A 25,341-nucleotide genomic window follows, 5' to 3' on the forward strand; every position below is an offset into this window, starting at 1 on the left:
GGACCCTTTCCCCGGGCTCTCATACACGAGCACTGTCAAATTCCCCTGGCTTCAGGAACGGCAATGTTAACTAAAGCGCAGTAACCCTATAGCATTGATTCTTGGTGTTAGTAGCCTGGTAACTAGGCATCCAGGCACACAGGGTACAGCAGTGCTAATCTCCTCAAACAAGAGGTGAGTCCACAGCAGCCTTCCTTCCAGGCCTGCTTCTCACTCCGAGTTACGTTTAGGTTCCATTTCTCATGCGTTCACAAAAACACACAATAGATGAAGTGCACGCTCAGGAAGGGCGATCTTTGCTGAGGCACGGGTCCTCTGCACTTTTGTTCCCTTGCGTTGGGTGCATGGCACTTAGGACTCCACGCACACACGGGAGAGCCGATGTAGTTTCCCGAAACAAGAGTTGAGTCGATAGCTGCCTCCTGCCCATGCTTATTTCTCCCTCGGAATTCTGCTGGGACTCCTTCCCCAGGTTTGCACTCAAGCAGAGTTGAAAATGCTGCCACCCTGTGGAGAGGCGAATGAGCTGAAGCTGGGATTCTTGACCGGCTTCTTTCTGCCAAATCAGTGTGGAGCACTTGGCATTCCTATGCACACATGGAGCGGTAGTGTTAGCTTCAGGTAACAAGAGCTGAGTCGAGAGGTGCCTTCTGGCCCGGACTTCTTCTCCCTCGGTCTCACGTAAGGAACCCGTTCCCCAGGCTCTCACCCACGGTAGCCTGGAAACTGCTTCCTCCCTCAGAGACGTGGATGGTAGCTAAAGCACGATTTCTCTACCGTGTTGTTTCTTCGAGTTAGAACGCTAGCGATTAGACTTCCATGCGAAAGTGGGGCCGCAGTGCTAGCTTGATGAAACACATGGCGAGTCGTGTTCTGCCTTCTGCTGGGGCCTGAGTCTCACTCGCCAAAAGCTTTGGACTCCCTCGCAGGGCTCTCACGCACGCACACAACAAAATGCTTCCCCACCCTCTGGAGTGGCTGTTTTAGCTGAAGCATGGATTGTCTACCAAGTTTTTCCTTCGAGTTAGGTGGTTGTCTTTAAGCCTGCACGCACACCCGGGGTAACGGTACTAGCCCCATAGCCATGGTATGAGTGGAGGGCTGCCTTGTGTACCGGCCTGTCTCTCCCCCGATTTTACGAAATGGAACCCGTCCCCAGGCTCTCACCCCCAGTACACCCTATACTGCTTCCTCCCACAGAGGTCGACGGTAGCTAAAGCACGGTTTCTCTACAGTGTTGTTTCTCCGAGTTACAACGCTAGCGATTAGACTTCCATGCAAAAGTGGGGCCGCACTGCTAGCTTCATGAAACAAGTGGGGAGGCGTGTCCTCCCTTCTCCCGGGGCCTGAGTCTCACACGGAAAATGGTTTGGGACCCCATTGCACTTCTCTCACGCAGGCACACAGCAAAATGCTTCCAGCCTCAGGAATGCCTATGTTCGCTGAAGCAGGAATTCTCTACAGAGTTGTTCCTTCGACTTAGGTGCTTGGCTTTAGGCCTGCAGGCACACCCGGGGCAACTGCACTAGCCTCGTAAACAAGAGGTGAGTTGACAGCTGCCTTCTGCACTGGCCTGTCTCTCCCTCGATTTTACCTATGGAACCTGTCCCCAGGCTCTCACCCACAGTGCAGCGTAAACTGCTTTCTCACACAGAGAGGTCGACGGTAGCTACAGCACGGTTTCTCTACACTGTTGTTTCTTCGAGTTTGAACGCTAGCGATTAGACTTCCAGGCAAAAGTGGGGCCGCAGTGCTAGCTTGATGAAACACATGGCGAGTCGTGTTCTGCCTTCTGCTGGGGCCTGAGTCTCACTCGCAAAAAGCTTTGGACTCCCTCGCAGGGCTCTCACGCACGCACACAACAAAATGCTTCCCCACCCTCTGGAGTGGCTGTTTTAGCTGAAGCATGGATTGTCTACCAAGTTTTTCCTTCGAGTTAGGTGGTTGTCTTTAAGCCTGCACGCACACCCGGGGCAACGGTACTAGCCCCATAACCATGGTGTGAGCGCAGAGCTGCCTTGTGTACCGGCCTGTCCCTCCCCCGATTTTCCGAAATGGAACCCGTCCTCAGGCTCTCACCCACAGTACACCCTAAAGTGCTTCCTCCCACACAGAGGTCGACGGTACCTAAAGCACGGTTTCTCTAGTGTTGTTTCTCTGAGTTAGAATGCTAGCGATTAGACTTCCATACAAAAGTGGGGCCGCAGTGCTAGCTTCATGAAACAAGTGGGGAGTCGTGTTCTGCTTTCTTCCGGGGCCTGAGTCTCACACAGAAAATGGTTTTGGACTCAGCTGCAGGGCGCTCACCCTTGCACACAGCAAAATGCGTCCACCCTCAGGCATGGCTCTTTTAGCCGAAGCAGGAATTCTCTAAAGAGTTGTTCCCTTGAGTTAGGTGGTTGGCTTTAGGCCGGCAGGCACCCCCGGGGCAAGGGTACTAGCATCAGAAACAAGAGGTGAGTTTAGAGCTCCCTTCCACCCCGGCCTGTTTCTCACTCCATTTCACGTATGGGACCCTTTCCCGGTCTCTCCTACAGGAGCACTGTAAAATTCCTCCGTCTTCAGGAACGGCAATGTTACAGAAAGGGCAGTAACTATACACCATTGCTTCGTGGCCTTAGTAGCCTGGTAGGCGAATGAGCTGCAGCTGGGATTCTTTACAGGCTTGTTCCTTCCAAGGCAGTGTTGAGCACGGAGCATTCCAAGCACACATGGAGCAGTAGTGTTAGCTTCAGGTAGCAAGATCTGAGTCCAGAGGTGCCTTCTGCCCGGAACGGTTTCTCCCTCGGTTTCACGTATGGAAACCGTTGCCCAGGCTCTCACCCACGGTACCCTGTATACTGCTTCCTCCGCCTGGAGGTCGACAGTAACTAAAGCACGATTTCTCTACACTGTTGTTTCTTTGAGTTAGAACGCTAGTGATGAGACTTCCATGCAAAAGTGGGGCCGCAGTGCTAGCTTGATGAAACACAGGGGGAGTCGTGTTCTGCCTTCTGCTGGGGCCTGAGGCTCACTCGCAAAAAGCTTTGGACTCCCTTGCAGGGCTCTCATGCACGCACACAACAAAATGCTTCCACCCTCACGAGCGGCTGTTTTAGCTGAAGCATGGATTCTCCACCGAGTTTTTCCTTCGACTTAGGCGGTTTTCATGAAGCCTGCACACACACCCGGGGCAACGGTCCTAGCCCCATAGCCATGGTGTGAGTTGAGAGTTGCAGCCTGGCCTGTCTCTGGCCTGTCTCTCCCTCGATTTTACGAAACGGAACCCGTCCCCAGGCTCTCACCCACAGTACACCCTAAACTGCTTCCTCCCACACAGAGGTCGTCGGTAGCTAAAGCACGGTTTCTCTTCAGTGCTGTTTCTCCGAGTTAGAACGCTTGCTATTAATGTCCACAATAGCCAAACTGTGGAAAGAGCCAAGATGTCCATCAACAGATGAATGGATAAAGAAGATGTGTATATATATATATACACAATGGAATATTATGCAGCCATCAAAAGGAATGAGATATTGCCATTTGCAACAACGTGGATGGAACTGGAGGGTATTATGCTGAGCGAAATAAGTCAGACAGAGAAAGACATGTATCATATGACCTCACTGATAGGAGGAATTCTTAATCTCATGAAACAAACTGAGAGTTGCTGGAGTGGGGGGTGGGGTGGGAGGGATGGGGTGACTGGGTGATGGACACTGGGGAGGGTATGTGTTCTGGTAAGCGCTGTGAATTGTGCAAGACTGTTGAATCTCAGATCTGTACCTCTGAATCAAATAATGCAATATATGTTAAGAAAGAAAAAAAGAAGAAGAAGAATGTAGCAGGAGGGGAAGAATGAAGGGGGAGAAATCGGAGGGGGAGAAGAACCATGAGAGACGATGGACTCTGAAAAACAAACTGAGGGTTCTAGAGGGGAGGGGGGTGGGAGGATGGGTTAGCCTGGTGATGGGTATTGAGGAGGGCACGTTCTGCATGGAGCACTGGGTGTTATGCACAAACAATGAATCATGGAACACTCTATCTAAAACTACTGATGTAATGTATGGGGATTAACATAACAATAAAAAAAATTTAATAAAAAAAAAAAGAACGCTTGCTATTAGACTTCCATGCAAAAGTGGGGCCGCAGTGCTAGCCTCAGGAAACAAGTGGGGAGTCGTGTTCTGCCTTCTGCCGGGGCCTGAGTCCCACACGGAAAATGGTTCTGGACTCACTTGCAGTGCGCTCACGCATGCACACAGCAAAATGCGTCCACCCTCCGGCATGGCTACTTTAGCCGAAGCAGGAATTCTCTACAGAGTTGTTCCTTTGAGTTAGGTGGTTGGCTTTAGGCCTGCAGGCACCCCCGGGGCAAGGGTACCAGCCTCAAAAACAAGAGGTGAGTTGAGAGCTGCCTTCCGCACCGGCCTGTTTCTCACTCCATTTCACGTATGGGACCCTTTCCCCGGGCTCTCATACACGAGCACTGTCAAATTCCCCTGGCTTCAGGAACGGCAATGTTAACTAAAGCGCAGTAACCCTATAGCATTGATTCTTGGTGTTAGTAGCCTGGTAACTAGGCATCCAGGCACACAGGGTACAGCAGTGCTAATCTCCTCAAACAAGAGGTGAGTCCACAGCAGCCTTCCTTCCAGGCCTGCTTCTCACTCCGAGTTACGTTTAGGTTCCATTTCTCATGCGTTCACAAAAACACACAATAGATGAAGTGCACGCTCAGGAAGGGCGATCTTTGCTGAGGCACGGGTCCTCTGCACTTTTGTTCCCTTGCGTTGGGTGCATGGCACTTAGGACTCCACGCACACACGGGAGAGCCGATGTAGTTTCCCGAAACAAGAGTTGAGTCGATAGCTGCCTCCTGCCCATGCTTATTTCTCCCTCGGAATTCTGCTGGGACTCCTTCCCCAGGTTTGCACTCAAGCAGAGTTGAAAATGCTGCCACCCTGTGGAGAGGCGAATGAGCTGAAGCTGGGATTCTTGACCGGCTTCTTTCTGCCAAATCAGTGTGGAGCACTTGGCATTCCTATGCACACATGGAGCGGTAGTGTTAGCTTCAGGTAACAAGAGCTGAGTCGAGAGGTGCCTTCTGGCCCGGACTTCTTCTCCCTCGGTCTCACGTAAGGAACCCGTTCCCCAGGCTCTCACCCACGGTAGCCTGGAAACTGCTTCCTCCCTCAGAGACGTGGATGGTAGCTAAAGCACGATTTCTCTACCGTGTTGTTTCTTCGAGTTAGAACGCTAGCGATTAGACTTCCATGCAAAAGTGGGGCCGCAGTGCTAGCTTGATGAAACACATGGCGAGTCGTGTTCTGCCTTCTGCTGGGGCCTGAGTCTCACTCGCCAAAAGCTTTGGACTCCCTCGCAGGGCTCTCACGCACGCACACAACAAAATGCTTCCCCACCCTCTGGAGTGGCTGTTTTAGCTGAAGCATGGATTGTCTACCAAGTTTTTCCTTCGAGTTAGGTGGTTGTCTTTAAGCCTGCACGCACACCCGGGGTAACGGTACTAGCCCCATAGCCATGGTATGAGTGGAGGGCTGCCTTGTGTACCGGCCTGTCTCTCCCCCGATTTTACGAAATGGAACCCGTCCCCAGGCTCTCACCCCCAGTACACCCTATACTGCTTCCTCCCACAGAGGTCGACGGTAGCTAAAGCACGGTTTCTCTACAGTGTTGTTTCTCCGAGTTACAACGCTAGCGATTAGACTTCCATGCAAAAGTGGGGCCGCACTGCTAGCTTCATGAAACAAGTGGGGAGGCGTGTCCTCCCTTCTCCCGGGGCCTGAGTCTCACACGGAAAATGGTTTGGGACCCCATTGCACTTCTCTCACGCAGGCACACAGCAAAATGCTTCCAGCCTCAGGAATGCCTATGTTCGCTGAAGCAGGAATTCTCTACAGAGTTGTTCCTTCGACTTAGGTGCTTGGCTTTAGGCCTGCAGGCACACCCGGGGCAACTGCACTAGCCTCGTAAACAAGAGGTGAGTTGACAGCTGCCTTCTGCACTGGCCTGTCTCTCCCTCGATTTTACCTATGGAACCTGTCCCCAGGCTCTCACCCACAGTGCAGCGTAAACTGCTTTCTCACACAGAGAGGTCGACGGTAGCTACAGCACGGTTTCTCTACACTGTTGTTTCTTCGAGTTTGAACGCTAGCGATTAGACTTCCAGGCAAAAGTGGGGCCGCAGTGCTAGCTTGATGAAACACATGGCGAGTCGTGTTCTGCCTTCTGCTGGGGCCTGAGTCTCACTCGCAAAAAGCTTTGGACTCCCTCGCAGGGCTCTCACGCACGCACACAACAAAATGCTTCCCCACCCTCTGGAGTGGCTGTTTTAGCTGAAGCATGGATTGTCTACCAAGTTTTTCCTTCGAGTTAGGTGGTTGTCTTTAAGCCTGCACGCACACCCGGGGCAACGGTACTAGCCCCATAACCATGGTGTGAGCGCAGAGCTGCCTTGTGTACCGGCCTGTCCCTCCCCCGATTTTCCGAAATGGAACCCGTCCTCAGGCTCTCACCCACAGTACACCCTAAAGTGCTTCCTCCCACACAGAGGTCGACGGTACCTAAAGCACGGTTTCTCTAGTGTTGTTTCTCTGAGTTAGAATGCTAGCGATTAGACTTCCATACAAAAGTGGGGCCGCAGTGCTAGCTTCATGAAACAAGTGGGGAGTCGTGTTCTGCTTTCTTCCGGGGCCTGAGTCTCACACAGAAAATGGTTTTGGACTCAGCTGCAGGGCGCTCACCCTTGCACACAGCAAAATGCGTCCACCCTCAGGCATGGCTCTTTTAGCCGAAGCAGGAATTCTCTAAAGAGTTGTTCCCTTGAGTTAGGTGGTTGGCTTTAGGCCTGCAGGCACCCCCGGGGCAAGGGTACTAGCATCAGAAACAAGAGGTGAGTTTAGAGCTCCCTTCCACCCCGGCCTGTTTCTCACTCCATTTCACGTATGGGACCCTTTCCCGGTCTCTCCTACAGGAGCACTGTAAAATTCCTCCGTCTTCAGGAACGGCAATGTTACAGAAAGGGCAGTAACTATACACCATTGCTTCGTGGCCTTAGTAGCCTGGTAGGCGAATGAGCTGCAGCTGGGATTCTTTACAGGCTTGTTCCTTCCAAGGCACTGTTGAGCACGGAGCATTCCAAGCACACATGGAGCAGTAGTGTTAGCTTCAGGTAGCAAGATCTGAGTCCAGAGGTGCCTTCTGCCCGGAACGGTTTCTCCCTCGGTTTCACGTATGGAAACCGTTGCCCAGGCTCTCACCCACGGTACCCTGTATACTGCTTCCTCCGCCTGGAGGTCGACAGTAACTAAAGCACGATTTCTCTACACTGTTGTTTCTTTGAGTTAGAACGCTAGTGATGAGACTTCCATGCAAAAGTGGGGCCGCAGTGCTAGCTTGATGAAACACAGGGGGAGTCGTGTTCTGCCTTCTGCTGGGGCCTGAGGCTCACTCGCAAAAAGCTTTGGACTCCCTTGCAGGGCTCTCATGCACGCACACAACAAAATGCTTCCACCCTCACGAGCGGCTGTTTTAGCTGAAGCATGGATTCTGCACCGAGTTTTTCCTTCGACTTAGGCGGTTTTCATGAAGCCTGCACACACACCCGGGGCAACGGTCCTAGCCCCATAGCCATGGTGTGAGTTGAGAGCTGCAGCCTGGCCTGTCTCTGGCCTGTCTCTCCCTCGATTTTACGAAACGGAACCCGTCCCCAGGCTCTCACCCACAGTACACCCTAAACTGCTTCCTCCCACACAGAGGTCGTCGGTAGCTAAAGCACGGTTTCTCTTCAGTGCTGTTTCTCCGAGTTAGAACGCTTGCTATTAATGTCCACAATAGCCAAACTGTGGAAAGAGCCAAGATGTCCATCAACAGATGAATGGATAAAGAAGATGTGGTATATATATATATATATATATATATATATATATATATATATATATACACAATGGAATATTATGCAGCCATCAAAAGGAATGAGATATTGCCATTTGCAACAACGTGGATGGAACTGGAGGGTATTATGCTGAGCGAAATAAGTCAGACAGAGAAAGACATGTATCATATGACCTCACTGATAGGAGGAATTCTTAATCTCAGGAAACAAACTGAGAGTTGCTGGAGTGGGGGGTGGGGTGGGAGGGATGGGGTGACTGGGTGATGGACACTGGGGAGGGTATGTGTTCTGGTAAGCGCTGTGAATTGTGCAAGACTGTTGAATCTCAGATCTGTACCTCTGAATCAAATAATGCAATATATGTTAAGAAAGAAAAAAAGAAGAAGAAGAATGTAGCAGGAGGGGAAGAATGAAGGGGGAGAAATCGGAGGGGGAGAAGAACCATGAGAGACGATGGACTCTGAAAAACAAACTGAGGGTTCTAGAGGGGAGGGGGGTGGGAGGATGGGTTAGCCTGGTGATGGGTATTGAGGAGGGCACGTTCTGCATGGAGCACTGGGTGTTATGCACAAACAATGAATCATGGAACACTCTATCTAAAACTACTGATGTAATGTATGGGGATTAACATAACAATAAAAAAAATTTAATAAAAAAAAAAAGAACGCTTGCTATTAGACTTCCATGCAAAAGTGGGGCCGCAGTGCTAGCCTCAGGAAACAAGTGGGGAGTCGTGTTCTGCCTTCTGCCGGGGCCTGAGTCCCACACGGAAAATGGTTCTGGACTCACTTGCAGTGCGCTCACGCATGCACACAGCAAAATGCGTCCACCCTCCGGCATGGCTACTTTAGCCGAAGCAGGAATTCTCTACAGAGTTGTTCCTTTGAGTTAGGTGGTTGGCTTTAGGCCTGCAGGCACCCCCGGGGCAAGGGTACCAGCCTCAAAAACAAGAGGTGAGTTGAGAGCTGCCTTCCGCACCGGCCTGTTTCTCACTCCATTTCACGTATGGGACCCTTTCCCCGGGCTCTCATACACGAGCACTGTCAAATTCCCCTGGCTTCAGGAACGGCAATGTTAACTAAAGCGCAGTAACCCTATAGCATTGATTCTTGGTGTTAGTAGCCTGGTAACTAGGCATCCAGGCACACAGGGTACAGCAGTGCTAATCTCCTCAAACAAGAGGTGAGTCCACAGCAGCCTTCCTTCCAGGCCTGCTTCTCACTCCGAGTTACGTTTAGGTTCCATTTCTCATGCGTTCACAAAAACACACAATAGATGAAGTGCACGCTCAGGAAGGGCGATCTTTGCTGAGGCACGGGTCCTCTGCACTTTTGTTCCCTTGCGTTGGGTGCATGGCACTTAGGACTCCACGCACACACGGGAGAGCCGATGTAGTTTCCCGAAACAAGAGTTGAGTCGATAGCTGCCTCCTGCCCATGCTTATTTCTCCCTCGGAATTCTGCTGGGACTCCTTCCCCAGGTTTGCACTCAAGCAGAGTTGAAAATGCTGCCACCCTGTGGAGAGGCGAATGAGCTGAAGCTGGGATTCTTGACCGGCTTCTTTCTGCCAAATCAGTGTGGAGCACTTGGCATTCCTATGCACACATGGAGCGGTAGTGTTAGCTTCAGGTAACAAGAGCTGAGTCGAGAGGTGCCTTCTGGCCCGGACTTCTTCTCCCTCGGTCTCACGTAAGGAACCCGTTCCCCAGGCTCTCACCCACGGTAGCCTGGAAACTGCTTCCTCCCTCAGAGACGTGGATGGTAGCTAAAGCACGATTTCTCTACCGTGTTGTTTCTTCGAGTTAGAACGCTAGCGATTAGACTTCCATGCAAAAGTGGGGCCGCAGTGCTAGCTTGATGAAACACATGGCGAGTCGTGTTCTGCCTTCTGCTGGGGCCTGAGTCTCACTCGCCAAAAGCTTTGGACTCCCTCGCAGGGCTCTCACGCACGCACACAACAAAATGCTTCCCCACCCTCTGGAGTGGCTGTTTTAGCTGAAGCATGGATTGTCTACCAAGTTTTTCCTTCGAGTTAGGTGGTTGTCTTTAAGCCTGCACGCACACCCGGGGTAACGGTACTAGCCCCATAGCCATGGTATGAGTGGAGGGCTGCCTTGTGTACCGGCCTGTCTCTCCCCCGATTTTACGAAATGGAACCCGTCCCCAGGCTCTCACCCCCAGTACACCCTATACTGCTTCCTCCCACAGAGGTCGACGGTAGCTAAAGCACGGTTTCTCTACAGTGTTGTTTCTCCGAGTTACAACGCTAGCGATTAGACTTCCATGCAAAAGTGGGGCCGCACTGCTAGCTTCATGAAACAAGTGGGGAGGCGTGTCCTCCCTTCTCCCGGGGCCTGAGTCTCACACGGAAAATGGTTTGGGACCCCATTGCACTTCTCTCACGCAGGCACACAGCAAAATGCTTCCAGCCTCAGGAATGCCTATGTTCGCTGAAGCAGGAATTCTCTACAGAGTTGTTCCTTCGACTTAGGTGCTTGGCTTTAGGCCTGCAGGCACACCCGGGGCAACTGCACTAGCCTCGTAAACAAGAGGTGAGTTGACAGCTGCCTTCTGCACTGGCCTGTCTCTCCCTCGATTTTACCTATGGAACCTGTCCCCAGGCTCTCACCCACAGTGCAGCGTAAACTGCTTTCTCACACAGAGAGGTCGACGGTAGCTACAGCACGGTTTCTCTACACTGTTGTTTCTTCGAGTTTGAACGCTAGCGATTAGACTTCCAGGCAAAAGTGGGGCCGCAGTGCTAGCTTGATGAAACACATGGCGAGTCGTGTTCTGCCTTCTGCTGGGGCCTGAGTCTCACTCGCAAAAAGCTTTGGACTCCCTCGCAGGGCTCTCACGCACGCACACAACAAAATGCTTCCCCACCCTCTGGAGTGGCTGTTTTAGCTGAAGCATGGATTGTCTACCAAGTTTTTCCTTCGAGTTAGGTGGTTGTCTTTAAGCCTGCACGCACACCCGGGGCAACGGTACTAGCCCCATAACCATGGTGTGAGCGCAGAGCTGCCTTGTGTACCGGCCTGTCCCTCCCCCGATTTTCCGAAATGGAACCCGTCCTCAGGCTCTCACCCACAGTACACCCTAAAGTGCTTCCTCCCACACAGAGGTCGACGGTACCTAAAGCACGGTTTCTCTAGTGTTGTTTCTCTGAGTTAGAATGCTAGCGATTAGACTTCCATACAAAAGTGGGGCCGCAGTGCTAGCTTCATGAAACAAGTGGGGAGTCGTGTTCTGCTTTCTTCCGGGGCCTGAGTCTCACACAGAAAATGGTTTTGGACTCAGCTGCAGGGCGCTCACCCTTGCACACAGCAAAATGCGTCCACCCTCAGGCATGGCTCTTTTAGCCGAAGCAGGAATTCTCTAAAGAGTTGTTCCCTTGAGTTAGGTGGTTGGCTTTAGGCCGGCAGGCACCCCCGGGGCAAGGGTACTAGCATCAGAAACAAGAGGTGAGTTTAGAGCTCCCTTCCACCCCGGCCTGTTTCTCACTCCATTTCACGTATGGGACCCTTTCCCGGTCTCTCCTACAGGAGCACTGTAAAATTCCTCCGTCTTCAGGAACGGCAATGTTACAGAAAGGGCAGTAACTATACACCATTGCTTCGTGGCCTTAGTAGCCTGGTAGGCGAATGAGCTGCAGCTGGGATTCTTTACAGGCTTGTTCCTTCCAAGGCAGTGTTGAGCACGGAGCATTCCAAGCACACATGGAGCAGTAGTGTTAGCTTCAGGTAGCAAGATCTGAGTCCAGAGGTGCCTTCTGCCCGGAACGGTTTCTCCCTCGGTTTCACGTATGGAAACCGTTGCCCAGGCTCTCACCCACGGTACCCTGTATACTGCTTCCTCCGCCTGGAGGTCGACAGTAACTAAAGCACGATTTCTCTACACTGTTGTTTCTTTGAGTTAGAACGCTAGTGATGAGACTTCCATGCAAAAGTGGGGCCGCAGTGCTAGCTTGATGAAACACAGGGGGAGTCGTGTTCTGCCTTCTGCTGGGGCCTGAGGCTCACTCGCAAAAAGCTTTGGACTCCCTTGCAGGGCTCTCATGCACGCACACAACAAAATGCTTCCACCCTCACGAGCGGCTGTTTTAGCTGAAGCATGGATTCTCCACCGAGTTTTTCCTTCGACTTAGGCGGTTTTCATGAAGCCTGCACACACACCCGGGGCAACGGTCCTAGCCCCATAGCCATGGTGTGAGTTGAGAGTTGCAGCCTGGCCTGTCTCTGGCCTGTCTCTCCCTCGATTTTACGAAACGGAACCCGTCCCCAGGCTCTCACCCACAGTACACCCTAAACTGCTTCCTCCCACACAGAGGTCGTCGGTAGCTAAAGCACGGTTTCTCTTCAGTGCTGTTTCTCCGAGTTAGAACGCTTGCTATTAATGTCCACAATAGCCAAACTGTGGAAAGAGCCAAGATGTCCATCAACAGATGAATGGATAAAGAAGATGTGTATATATATATATACACAATGGAATATTATGCAGCCATCAAAAGGAATGAGATATTGCCATTTGCAACAACGTGGATGGAACTGGAGGGTATTATGCTGAGCGAAATAAGTCAGACAGAGAAAGACATGTATCATATGACCTCACTGATAGGAGGAATTCTTAATCTCATGAAACAAACTGAGAGTTGCTGGAGTGGGGGGTGGGGTGGGAGGGATGGGGTGACTGGGTGATGGACACTGGGGAGGGTATGTGTTCTGGTAAGCGCTGTGAATTGTGCAAGACTGTTGAATCTCAGATCTGTACCTCTGAATCAAATAATGCAATATATGTTAAGAAAGAAAAAAAGAAGAAGAAGAATGTAGCAGGAGGGGAAGAATGAAGGGGGAGAAATCGGAGGGGGAGAAGAACCATGAGAGACGATGGACTCTGAAAAACAAACTGAGGGTTCTAGAGGGGAGGGGGGTGGGAGGATGGGTTAGCCTGGTGATGGGTATTGAGGAGGGCACGTTCTGCATGGAGCACTGGGTGTTATGCACAAACAATGAATCATGGAACACTCTATCTAAAACTACTGATGTAATGTATGGGGATTAACATAACAATAAAAAAAATTTAATAAAAAAAAAAAGAACGCTTGCTATTAGACTTCCATGCAAAAGTGGGGCCGCAGTGCTAGCCTCAGGAAACAAGTGGGGAGTCGTGTTCTGCCTTCTGCCGGGGCCTGAGTCCCACACGGAAAATGGTTCTGGACTCACTTGCAGTGCGCTCACGCATGCACACAGCAAAATGCGTCCACCCTCCGGCATGGCTACTTTAGCCGAAGCAGGAATTCTCTACAGAGTTGTTCCTTTGAGTTAGGTGGTTGGCTTTAGGCCTGCAGGCACCCCCGGGGCAAGGGTACCAGCCTCAAAAACAAGAGGTGAGTTGAGAGCTGCCTTCCGCACCGGCCTGTTTCTCACTCCATTTCACGTATGGGACCCTTTCCCCGGGCTCTCATACACGAGCACTGTCAAATTCCCCTGGCTTCAGGAACGGCAATGTTAACTAAAGCGCAGTAACCCTATAGCATTGATTCTTGGTGTTAGTAGCCTGGTAACTAGGCATCCAGGCACACAGGGTACAGCAGTGCTAATCTCCTCAAACAAGAGGTGAGTCCACAGCAGCCTTCCTTCCAGGCCTGCTTCTCACTCCGAGTTACGTTTAGGTTCCATTTCTCATGCGTTCACAAAAACACACAATAGATGAAGTGCACGCTCAGGAAGGGCGATCTTTGCTGAGGCACGGGTCCTCTGCACTTTTGTTCCCTTGCGTTGGGTGCATGGCACTTAGGACTCCACGCACACACGGGAGAGCCGATGTAGTTTCCCGAAACAAGAGTTGAGTCGATAGCTGCCTCCTGCCCATGCTTATTTCTCCCTCGGAATTCTGCTGGGACTCCTTCCCCAGGTTTGCACTCAAGCAGAGTTGAAAATGCTGCCACCCTGTGGAGAGGCGAATGAGCTGAAGCTGGGATTCTTGACCGGCTTCTTTCTGCCAAATCAGTGTGGAGCACTTGGCATTCCTATGCACACATGGAGCGGTAGTGTTAGCTTCAGGTAACAAGAGCTGAGTCGAGAGGTGCCTTCTGGCCCGGACTTCTTCTCCCTCGGTCTCACGTAAGGAACCCGTTCCCCAGGCTCTCACCCACGGTAGCCTGGAAACTGCTTCCTCCCTCAGAGACGTGGATGGTAGCTAAAGCACGATTTCTCTACCGTGTTGTTTCTTCGAGTTAGAACGCTAGCGATTAGACTTCCATGCAAAAGTGGGGCCGCAGTGCTAGCTTGATGAAACACATGGCGAGTCGTGTTCTGCCTTCTGCTGGGGCCTGAGTCTCACTCGCCAAAAGCTTTGGACTCCCTCGCAGGGCTCTCACGCACGCACACAACAAAATGCTTCCCCACCCTCTGGAGTGGCTGTTTTAGCTGAAGCATGGATTGTCTACCAAGTTTTTCCTTCGAGTTAGGTGGTTGTCTTTAAGCCTGCACGCACACCCGGGGTAACGGTACTAGCCCCATAGCCATGGTATGAGTGGAGGGCTGCCTTGTGTACCGGCCTGTCTCTCCCCCGATTTTACGAAATGGAACCCGTCCCCAGGCTCTCACCCCCAGTACACCCTATACTGCTTCCTCCCACAGAGGTCGACGGTAGCTAAAGCACGGTTTCTCTACAGTGTTGTTTCTCCGAGTTACAACGCTAGCGATTAGACTTCCATGCAAAAGTGGGGCCGCACTGCTAGCTTCATGAAACAAGTGGGGAGGCGTGTCCTCCCTTCTCCCGGGGCCTGAGTCTCACACGGAAAATGGTTTGGGACCCCATTGCACTTCTCTCACGCAGGCACACAGCAAAATGCTTCCAGCCTCAGGAATGCCTATGTTCGCTGAAGCAGGAATTCTCTACAGAGTTGTTCCTTCGACTTAGGTGCTTGGCTTTAGGCCTGCAGGCACACCCGGGGCAACTGCACTAGCCTCGTAAACAAGAGGTGAGTTGACAGCTGCCTTCTGCACTGGCCTGTCTCTCCCTCGATTTTACCTATGGAACCTGTCCCCAGGCTCTCACCCACAGTGCAGCGTAAACTGCTTTCTCACACAGAGAGGTCGACGGTAGCTACAGCACGGTTTCTCTACACTGTTGTTTCTTCGAGTTTGAACGCTAGCGATTAGACTTCCAGGCAAAAGTGGGGCCGCAGTGCTAGCTTGATGAAACACATGGCGAGTCGTGTTCTGCCTTCTGCTGGGGCCTGAGTCTCACTCGCAAAAAGCTTTGGACTCCCTCGCAGGGCTCTCACGCACGCACACAACAAAATGCTTCCCCACCCTCTGGAGTGGCTGTTTTAGCTGAAGCATGGATTGTCTACCAAGTTTTTCCTTCGAGTTAGGTGGTTGTCTTTAAGCCTGCACGCACACCCGGGGCAACGGTACTAGCCCCATAACCATGGTGTGAGCGCAGAGCTGCCTTGTGTACCGGCCTGTCCCTCCCCCGATTTTCCGAAATGGAACCCGTCCTCAGGCTCTCACCCACAGTACACCCTAAAGTGCTTCCTCCCACACAGAGGTCGACGGTACCTAAAGCACGGTTTCTCTAGTGTTGTTTCTCTGAGTTAGAATGCTAGCGATTAGACTTCCATACAAAAGTGGGGCCGCAGTGCTAGCTTCATGAAACAAGTGGGGAGTCGTGTTCTGCTTTCTTCCGGGGCCTGAGTCTCACACAGAAAATGGTTTTGGACTCAGCTGCAGGGCGCTCACCCTTGCACACAGCAAAATGCGTCCACCCTCAGGCATGGCTCTTTTAGCCGAAGCAGGAATTCTCTAAAGAGTTGTTCCCTTGAGTTAGGTGGTTGGCTTTAGGCCGGCAGGCACCCCCGGGGCAAGGGTACTAGCATCAGAAACAAGAGGTGAGTTTAGAGCTCCCTTCCACCCCGGCCTGTTTCTCACTCCATTTCACGTATGGGACCCTTTCCCGGTCTCTCCTACAGGAGCACTGTAAAATTCCTCCGTCTTCAGGAACGGCAATGTTACAGAAAGGGCAGTAACTATACACCATTGCTTCGTGGCCTTAGTAGCCTGGTAGGCGAATGAGCTGCAGCTGGGATTCTTTACAGGCTTGTTCCTTCCAAGGCACTGTTGAGCACGGAGCATTCCAAGCACACATGGAGCAGTAGTGTTAGCTTCAGGTAGCAAGATCTGAGTCCAGAGGTGCCTTCTGCCCGGAACGGTTTCTCCCTCGGTTTCACGTATGGAAACCGTTGCCCAGGCTCTCACCCACGGTACCCTGTATACTGCTTCCTCCGCCTGGAGGTCGACAGTAACTAAAGCACGATTTCTCTACACTGTTGTTTCTTTGAGTTAGAACGCTAGTGATGAGACTTCCATGCAAAAGTGGGGCCGCAGTGCTAGCTTGATGAAACACAGGGGGAGTCGTGTTCTGCCTTCTGCTGGGGCCTGAGGCTCACTCGCAAAAAGCTTTGGACTCCCTTGCAGGGCTCTCATGCACGCACACAACAAAATGCTTCCACCCTCACGAGCGGCTGTTTTAGCTGAAGCATGGATTCTCCACCGAGTTTTTCCTTCGACTTAGGCGGTTTTCATGAAGCCTGCACACACACCCGGGGCAACGGTCCTAGCCCCATAGCCATGGTGTGAGTTGAGAGCTGCAGCCTGGCCTGTCTCTGGCCTGTCTCTCCCTCGATTTTACGAAACGGAACCCGTCCCCAGGCTCTCACCCACAGTACACCCTAAACTGCTTCCTCCCACACAGAGGTCGTCGGTAGCTAAAGCACGGTTTCTCTTCAGTGCTGTTTCTCCGAGTTAGAACGCTTGCTATTAATGTCCACAATAGCCAAACTGTGGAAAGAGCCAAGATGTCCATCAACAGATGAATGGATAAAGAAGATGTGGTATATATATATATATATATATATATATATATATATACACAATGGAATATTATGCAGCCATCAAAAGGAATGAGATATTGCCATTTGCAACAACGTGGATGGAACTGGAGGGTATTATGCTGAGCGAAATAAGTCAGACAGAGAAAGACATGTATCATATGACCTCACTGATAGGAGGAATTCTTAATCTCAGGAAACAAACTGAGAGTTGCTGGAGTGGGGGGTGGGGTGGGAGGGATGGGGTGACTGGGTGATGGACACTGGGGAGGGTATGTGTTCTGGTAAGCGCTGTGAATTGTGCAAGACTGTTGAATCTCAGATCTGTACCTCTGAATCAAATAATGCAATATATGTTAAGAAAGAAAAAAAGAAGAAGAAGAATGTAGCAGGAGGGGAAGAATGAAGGGGGAGAAATCGGAGGGGGAGAAGAACCGTGAGAGACGATGGACTCTGAAAAACAAACTGAGGGTTCTAGAGGGGAGGGGGGTGGGAGGATGGGTTAGCCTGGTGATGGGTATTGAGGAGGGCACGTTCTGCATGGAGCACTGGGTGTTATGCACAAACAATGAATCATGGAACACTCTATCTAAAACTACTGATGTAATGTATGGGGATTAACATAACAATAAAAAAAATTTAATAAAAAAAAAAAGAACGCTTGCTATTAGACTTCCATGCAAAAGTGGGGCCGCAGTGCTAGCCTCAGGAAACAAGTGGGGAGTCGTGTTCTGCCTTCTGCCGGGGCCTGAGTCCCACACGGAAAATGGTTCTGGACTCACTTGCAGTGCGCTCACGCATGCACACAGCAAAATGCGTCCACCCTCCGGCATGGCTACTTTAGCCGAAGCAGGAATTCTCTACAGAGTTGTTCCTTTGAGTTAGGTGGTTGGCTTTAGGCCTGCAGGCACCCCCGGGGCAAGGGTACCAGCCTCAAAAACAAGAGGTGAGTTGAGAGCTGCCTTCCGCACCGGCCTGTTTCTCACTCCATTTCACGTATGGGACCCTTTCCCCGGGCTCTCATACACGAGCACTGTCAAATTCCCCTGGCTTCAGGAACGGCAATGTTAACTAAAGCGCAGTAACCCTATAGCATTGATTCTTGGTGTTAGTAGCCTGGTAACTAGGCATCCAGGCACACAGGGTACAGCAGTGCTAATCTCCTCAAACAAGAGGTGAGTCCACAGCAGCCTTCCTTCCAGGCCTGCTTCTCACTCCGAGTTACGTTTAGGTTCCATTTCTCATGCGTTCACAAAAACACACAATAGATGAAGTGCACGCTCAGGAAGGGCGATCTTTGCTGAGGCACGGGTCCTCTGCACTTTTGTTCCCTTGCGTTGGGTGCATGGCACTTAGGACTCCACGCACACACGGGAGAGCCGATGTAGTTTCCCGAAACAAGAGTTGAGTCGATAGCTGCCTCCTGCCCATGCTTATTTCTCCCTCGGAATTCTGCTGGGACTCCTTCCCCAGGTTTGCACTCAAGCAGAGTTGAAAATGCTGCCACCCTGTGGAGAGGCGAATGAGCTGAAGCTGGGATTCTTGACCGGCTTCTTTCTGCCAAATCAGTGTGGAGCACTTGGCATTCCTATGCACACATGGAGCGGTAGTGTTAGCTTCAGGTAACAAGAGCTGAGTCGAGAGGTGCCTTCTGGCCCGGACTTCTTCTCCCTCGGTCTCACGTAAGGAACCCGTTCCCCAGGCTCTCACCCACGGTAGCCTGGAAACTGCTTCCTCCCTCAGAGACGTGGATGGTAGCTAAAGCACGATTTCTCTACCGTGTTGTTTCTTCGAGTTAGAACGCTAGCGATTAGACTTCCATGCAAAAGTGGGGCCGCAGTGCTAGCTTGATGAAACACATGGCGAGTCGTGTTCTGCCTTCTGCTGGGGCCTGAGTCTCACTCGCCAAAAGCTTTGGACTCCCTCGCAGGGCTCTCACGCACGCACACAACAAAATGCTTCCCCACCCTCTGGAGTGGCTGTTTTAGCTGAAGCATGGATTGTCTACCAAGTTTTTCCTTCGAGTTAGGTGGTTGTCTTTAAGCCTGCACGCACACCCGGGGTAACGGTACTAGCCCCATAGCCATGGTATGAGTGGAGGGCTGCCTTGTGTACCGGCCTGTCTCTCCCCCGATTTTACGAAATGGAACCCGTCCCCAGGCTCTCACCCCCAGTACACCCTATACTGCTTCCTCCCACAGAGGTCGACGGTAGCTAAAGCACGGTTTCTCTACAGTGTTGTTTCTCCGAGTTACAACGCTAGCGATTAGACTTCCATGCAAAAGTGGGGCCGCACTGCTAGCTTCATGAAACAAGTGGGGAGGCGTGTCCTCCCTTCTCCCGGGGCCTGAGTCTCACACGGAAAATGGTTTGGGACCCCATTGCACTTCTCTCACGCAGGCACACAGCAAAATGCTTCCAGCCTCAGGAATGCCTATGTTCGCTGAAGCAGGAATTCTCTACAGAGTTGTTCCTTCGACTTAGGTGCTTGGCTTTAGGCCTGCAGGCACACCCGGGGCAACTGCACTAGCCTCGTAAACAAGAGGTGAGTTGACAGCTGCCTTCTGCACTGGCCTGTCTCTCCCTCGATTTTACCTATGGAACCTGTCCCCAGGCTCTCACCCACAGTGCAGCGTAAACTGCTTTCTCACACAGAGAGGTCGACGGTAGCTACAGCACGGTTTCTCTACACTGTTGTTTCTTCGAGTTTGAACGCTAGCGATTAGACTTCCAGGCAAAAGTGGGGCCGCAGTGCTAGCTTGATGAAACACATGGCGAGTCGTGTTCTGCCTTCTGCTGGGGCCTGAGTCTCACTCGCAAAAAGCTTTGGACTCCCTCGCAGGGCTCTCACGCACGCACACAACAAAATGCTTCCCCACCCTCTGGAGTGGCTGTTTTAGCTGAAGCATGGATTGTCTACCAAGTTTTTCCTTCGAGTTAGGTGGTTGTCTTTAAGCCTGCACGCACACCCGGGGCAACGGTACTAGCCCCATAACCATGGTGTGAGCGCAGAGCTGCCTTGTGTACCGGCCTGTCCCTCCCCCGATTTTCCGAAATGGAACCCGTCCTCAGGCTCTCACCCACAGTACACCCTAAAGTGCTTCCTCCCACACAGAGGTCGACGGTACCTAAAGCACGGTTTCTCTAGTGTTGTTTCTCTGAGTTAGAATGCTAGCGATTAGACTTCCATACAAAAGTGGGGCCGCAGTGCTAGCTTCATGAAACAAGTGGGGAGTCGTGTTCTGCTTTCTTCCGGGGCCTGAGTCTCACACAGAAAATGGTTTTGGACTCAGCTGCAGGGCGCTCACCCTTGCACACAGCAAAATGCGTCCACCCTCAGGCATGGCTCTTTTAGCCGAAGCAGGAATTCTCTAAAGAGTTGTTCCCTTGAGTTAGGTGGTTGGCTTTAGGCCGGCAGGCACCCCCGGGGCAAGGGTACTAGCATCAGAAACAAGAGGTGAGTTTAGAGCTCCCTTCCACCCCGGCCTGTTTCTCACTCCATTTCACGTATGGGACCCTTTCCCGGTCTCTCCTACAGGAGCACTGTAAAATTCCTCCGTCTTCAGGAACGGCAATGTTACAGAAAGGGCAGTAACTATACACCATTGCTTCGTGGCCTTAGTAGCCTGGTAGGCGAATGAGCTGCAGCTGGGATTCTTTACAGGCTTGTTCCTTCCAAGGCAGTGTTGAGCACGGAGCATTCCAAGCACACATGGAGCAGTAGTGTTAGCTTCAGGTAGCAAGATCTGAGTCCAGAGGTGCCTTCTGCCCGGAACGGTTTCTCCCTCGGTTTCACGTATGGAAACCGTTGCCCAGGCTCTCACCCACGGTACCCTGTATACTGCTTCCTCCGCCTGGAGGTCGACAGTAACTAAAGCACGATTTCTCTACACTGTTGTTTCTTTGAGTTAGAACGCTAGTGATGAGACTTCCATGCAAAAGTGGGGCCGCAGTGCTAGCTTGATGAAACACAGGGGGAGTCGTGTTCTGCCTTCTGCTGGGGCCTGAGGCTCACTCGCAAAAAGCTTTGGACTCCCTTGCAGGGCTCTCATGCACGCACACAACAAAATGCTTCCACCCTCACGAGCGGCTGTTTTAGCTGAAGCATGGATTCTCCACCGAGTTTTTCCTTCGACTTAGGCGGTTTTCATGAAGCCTGCACACACACCCGGGGCAACGGTCCTAGCCCCATAGCCATGGTGTGAGTTGAGAGTTGCAGCCTGGCCTGTCTCTGGCCTGTCTCTCCCTCGATTTTACGAAACGGAACCCGTCCCCAGGCTCTCACCCACAGTACACCCTAAACTGCTTCCTCCCACACAGAGGTCGTCGGTAGCTAAAGCACGGTTTCTCTTCAGTGCTGTTTCTCCGAGTTAGAACGCTTGCTATTAATGTCCACAATAGCCAAACTGTGGAAAGAGCCAAGATGTCCATCAACAGATGAATGGATAAAGAAGATGTGTATATATATATATACACAATGGAATATTATGCAGCCATCAAAAGGAATGAGATATTGCCATTTGCAACAACGTGGATGGAACTGGAGGGTATTATGCTGAGCGAAATAAGTCAGACAGAGAAAGACATGTATCATATGACCTCACTGATAGGAGGAATTCTTAATCTCATGAAACAAACTGAGAGTTGCTGGAGTGGGGGGTGGGGTGGGAGGGATGGGGTGACTGGGTGATGGACACTGGGGAGGGTATGTGTTCTGGTAAGCGCTGTGAATTGTGCAAGACTGTTGAATCTCAGATCTGTACCTCTGAATCAAATAATGCAATATATGTTAAGAAAGAAAAAAAGAAGAAGAAGAATGTAGCAGGAGGGGAAGAATGAAGGGGGAGAAATCGGAGGGGGAGAAGAACCATGAGAGACGATGGACTCTGAAAAACAAACTGAGGGTTCTAGAGGGGAGGGGGGTGGGAGGATGGGTTAGCCTGGTGATGGGTATTGAGGAGGGCACGTTCTGCATGGAGCACTGGGTGTTATGCACAAACAATGAATCATGGAACACTCTATCTAAAACTACTGATGTAATGTATGGGGATTAACATAACAATAAAAAAAATTTAATAAAAAAAAAAAGAACGCTTGCTATTAGACTTCCATGCAAAAGTGGGGCCGCAGTGCTAGCCTCAGGAAACAAGTGGGGAGTCGTGTTCTGCCTTCTGCCGGGGCCTGAGTCCCACACGGAAAATGGTTCTGGACTCACTTGCAGTGCGCTCACGCATGCACACAGCAAAATGCGTCCACCCTCCGGCATGGCTACTTTAGCCGAAGCAGGAATTCTCTACAGAGTTGTTCCTTTGAGTTAGGTGGTTGGCTTTAGGCCTGCAGGCACCCCCGGGGCAAGGGTACCAGCCTCAAAAACAAGAGGTGAGTTGAGAGCTGCCTTCCGCACCGGCCTGTTTCTCACTCCATTTCACGTATGGGACCCTTTCCCCGGGCTCTCATACACGAGCACTGTCAAATTCCCCTGGCTTCAGGAACGGCAATGTTAACTAAAGCGCAGTAACCCTATAGCATTGATTCTTGGTGTTAGTAGCCTGGTAACTAGGCATCCAGGCACACAGGGTACAGCAGTGCTAATCTCCTCAAACAAGAGGTGAGTCCACAGCAGCCTTCCTTCCAGGCCTGCTTCTCACTCCGAGTTACGTTTAGGTTCCATTTCTCATGCGTTCACAAAAACACACAATAGATGAAGTGCACGCTCAGGAAGGGCGATCTTTGCTGAGGCACGGGTCCTCTGCACTTTTGTTCCCTTGCGTTGGGTGCATGGCACTTAGGACTCCACGCACACACGGGAGAGCCGATGTAGTTTCCCGAAACAAGAGTTGAGTCGATAGCTGCCTCCTGCCCATGCTTATTTCTCCCTCGGAATTCTGCTGGGACTCCTTCCCCAGGTTTGCACTCAAGCAGAGTTGAAAATGCTGCCACCCTGTGGAGAGGCGAATGAGCTGAAGCTGGGATTCTTGACCGGCTTCTTTCTGCCAAATCAGTGTGGAGCACTTGGCATTCCTATGCACACATGGAGCGGTAGTGTTAGCTTCAGGTAACAAGAGCTGAGTCGAGAGGTGCCTTCTGGCCCGGACTTCTTCTCCCTCGGTCTCACGTAAGGAACCCGTTCCCCAGGCTCTCACCCACGGTAGCCTGGAAACTGCTTCCTCCCTCAGAGACGTGGATGGTAGCTAAAGCACGATTTCTCTACCGTGTTGTTTCTTCGAGTTAGAACGCTAGCGATTAGACTTCCATGCAAAAGTGGGGCCGCAGTGCTAGCTTGATGAAACACATGGCGAGTCGTGTTCTGCCTTCTGCTGGGGCCTGAGTCTCACTCGCCAAAAGCTTTGGACTCCCTCGCAGGGCTCTCACGCACGCACACAACAAAATGCTTCCCCACCCTCTGGAGTGGCTGTTTTAGCTGAAGCATGGATTGTCTACCAAGTTTTTCCTTCGAGTTAGGTGGTTGTCTTTAAGCCTGCACGCACACCCGGGGTAACGGTACTAGCCCCATAGCCATGGTATGAGTGGAGGGCTGCCTTGTGTACCGGCCTGTCTCTCCCCCGATTTTACGAAATGGAACCCGTCCCCAGGCTCTCACCCCCAGTACACCCTATACTGCTTCCTCCCACAGAGGTCGACGGTAGCTAAAGCACGGTTTCTCTACAGTGTTGTTTCTCCGAGTTACAACGCTAGCGATTAGACTTCCATGCAAAAGTGGGGCCGCACTGCTAGCTTCATGAAACAAGTGGGGAGGCGTGTCCTCCCTTCTCCCGGGGCCTGAGTCTCACACGGAAAATGGTTTGGGACCCCATTGCACTTCTCTCACGCAGGCACACAGCAAAATGCTTCCAGCCTCAGGAATGCCTATGTTCGCTGAAGCAGGAATTCTCTACAGAGTTGTTCCTTCGACTTAGGTGCTTGGCTTTAGGCCTGCAGGCACACCCGGGGCAACTGCACTAGCCTCGTAAACAAGAGGTGAGTTGACAGCTGCCTTCTGCACTGGCCTGTCTCTCCCTCGATTTTACCTATGGAACCTGTCCCCAGGCTCTCACCCACAGTGCAGCGTAAACTGCTTTCTCACACAGAGAGGTCGACGGTAGCTACAGCACGGTTTCTCTACACTGTTGTTTCTTCGAGTTTGAACGCTAGCGATTAGACTTCCAGGCAAAAGTGGGGCCGCAGTGCTAGCTTGATGAAACACATGGCGAGTCGTGTTCTGCCTTCTGCTGGGGCCTGAGTCTCACTCGCAAAAAGCTTTGGACTCCCTCGCAGGGCTCTCACGCACGCACACAACAAAATGCTTCCCCACCCTCTGGAGTGGCTGTTTTAGCTGAAGCATGGATTGTCTACCAAGTTTTTCCTTCGAGTTAGGTGGTTGTCTTTAAGCCTGCACGCACACCCGGGGCAACGGTACTAGCCCCATAACCATGGTGTGAGCGCAGAGCTGCCTTGTGTACCGGCCTGTCCCTCCCCCGATTTTCCGAAATGGAACCCGTCCTCAGGCTCTCACCCACAGTACACCCTAAAGTGCTTCCTCCCACACAGAGGTCGACGGTACCTAAAGCACGGTTTCTCTAGTGTTGTTTCTCTGAGTTAGAATGCTAGCGATTAGACTTCCATACAAAAGTGGGGCCGCAGTGCTAGCTTCATGAAACAAGTGGGGAGTCGTGTTCTGCTTTCTTCCGGGGCCTGAGTCTCACACAGAAAATGGTTTTGGACTCAGCTGCAGGGCGCTCACCCTTGCACACAGCAAAATGCGTCCACCCTCAGGCATGGCTCTTTTAGCCGAAGCAGGAATTCTCTAAAGAGTTGTTCCCTTGAGTTAGGTGGTTGGCTTTAGGCCGGCAGGCACCCCCGGGGCAAGGGTACTAGCATCAGAAACAAGAGGTGAGTTTAGAGCTCCCTTCCACCCCGGCCTGTTTCTCACTCCATTTCACGTATGGGACCCTTTCCCGGTCTCTCCTACAGGAGCACTGTAAAATTCCTCCGTCTTCAGGAACGGCAATGTTACAGAAAGGGCAGTAACTATACACCATTGCTTCGTGGCCTTAGTAGCCTGGTAGGCGAATGAGCTGCAGCTGGGATTCTTTACAGGCTTGTTCCTTCCAAGGCACTGTTGAGCACGGAGCATTCCAAGCACACATGGAGCAGTAGTGTTAGCTTCAGGTAGCAAGATCTGAGTCCAGAGGTGCCTTCTGCCCGGAACGGTTTCTCCCTCGGTTTCACGTATGGAAACCGTTGCCCAGGCTCTCACCCACGGTACCCTGTATACTGCTTCCTCCGCCTGGAGGTCGACAGTAACTAAAGCACGATTTCTCTACACTGTTGTTTCTTTGAGTTAGAACGCTAGTGATGAGACTTCCATGCAAAAGTGGGGCCGCAGTGCTAGCTTGATGAAACACAGGGGGAGTCGTGTTCTGCCTTCTGCTGGGGCCTGAGGCTCACTCGCAAAAAGCTTTGGACTCCCTTGCAGGGCTCTCATGCACGCACACAACAAAATGCTTCCACCCTCACGAGCGGCTGTTTTAGCTGAAGCATGGATTCTCCACCG

This window comes from Halichoerus grypus, chromosome 13, assembly GCF_964656455.1.
Source record: "Halichoerus grypus chromosome 13, mHalGry1.hap1.1, whole genome shotgun sequence".
NCBI lineage: Eukaryota > Metazoa > Chordata > Mammalia > Carnivora > Phocidae > Halichoerus > Halichoerus grypus.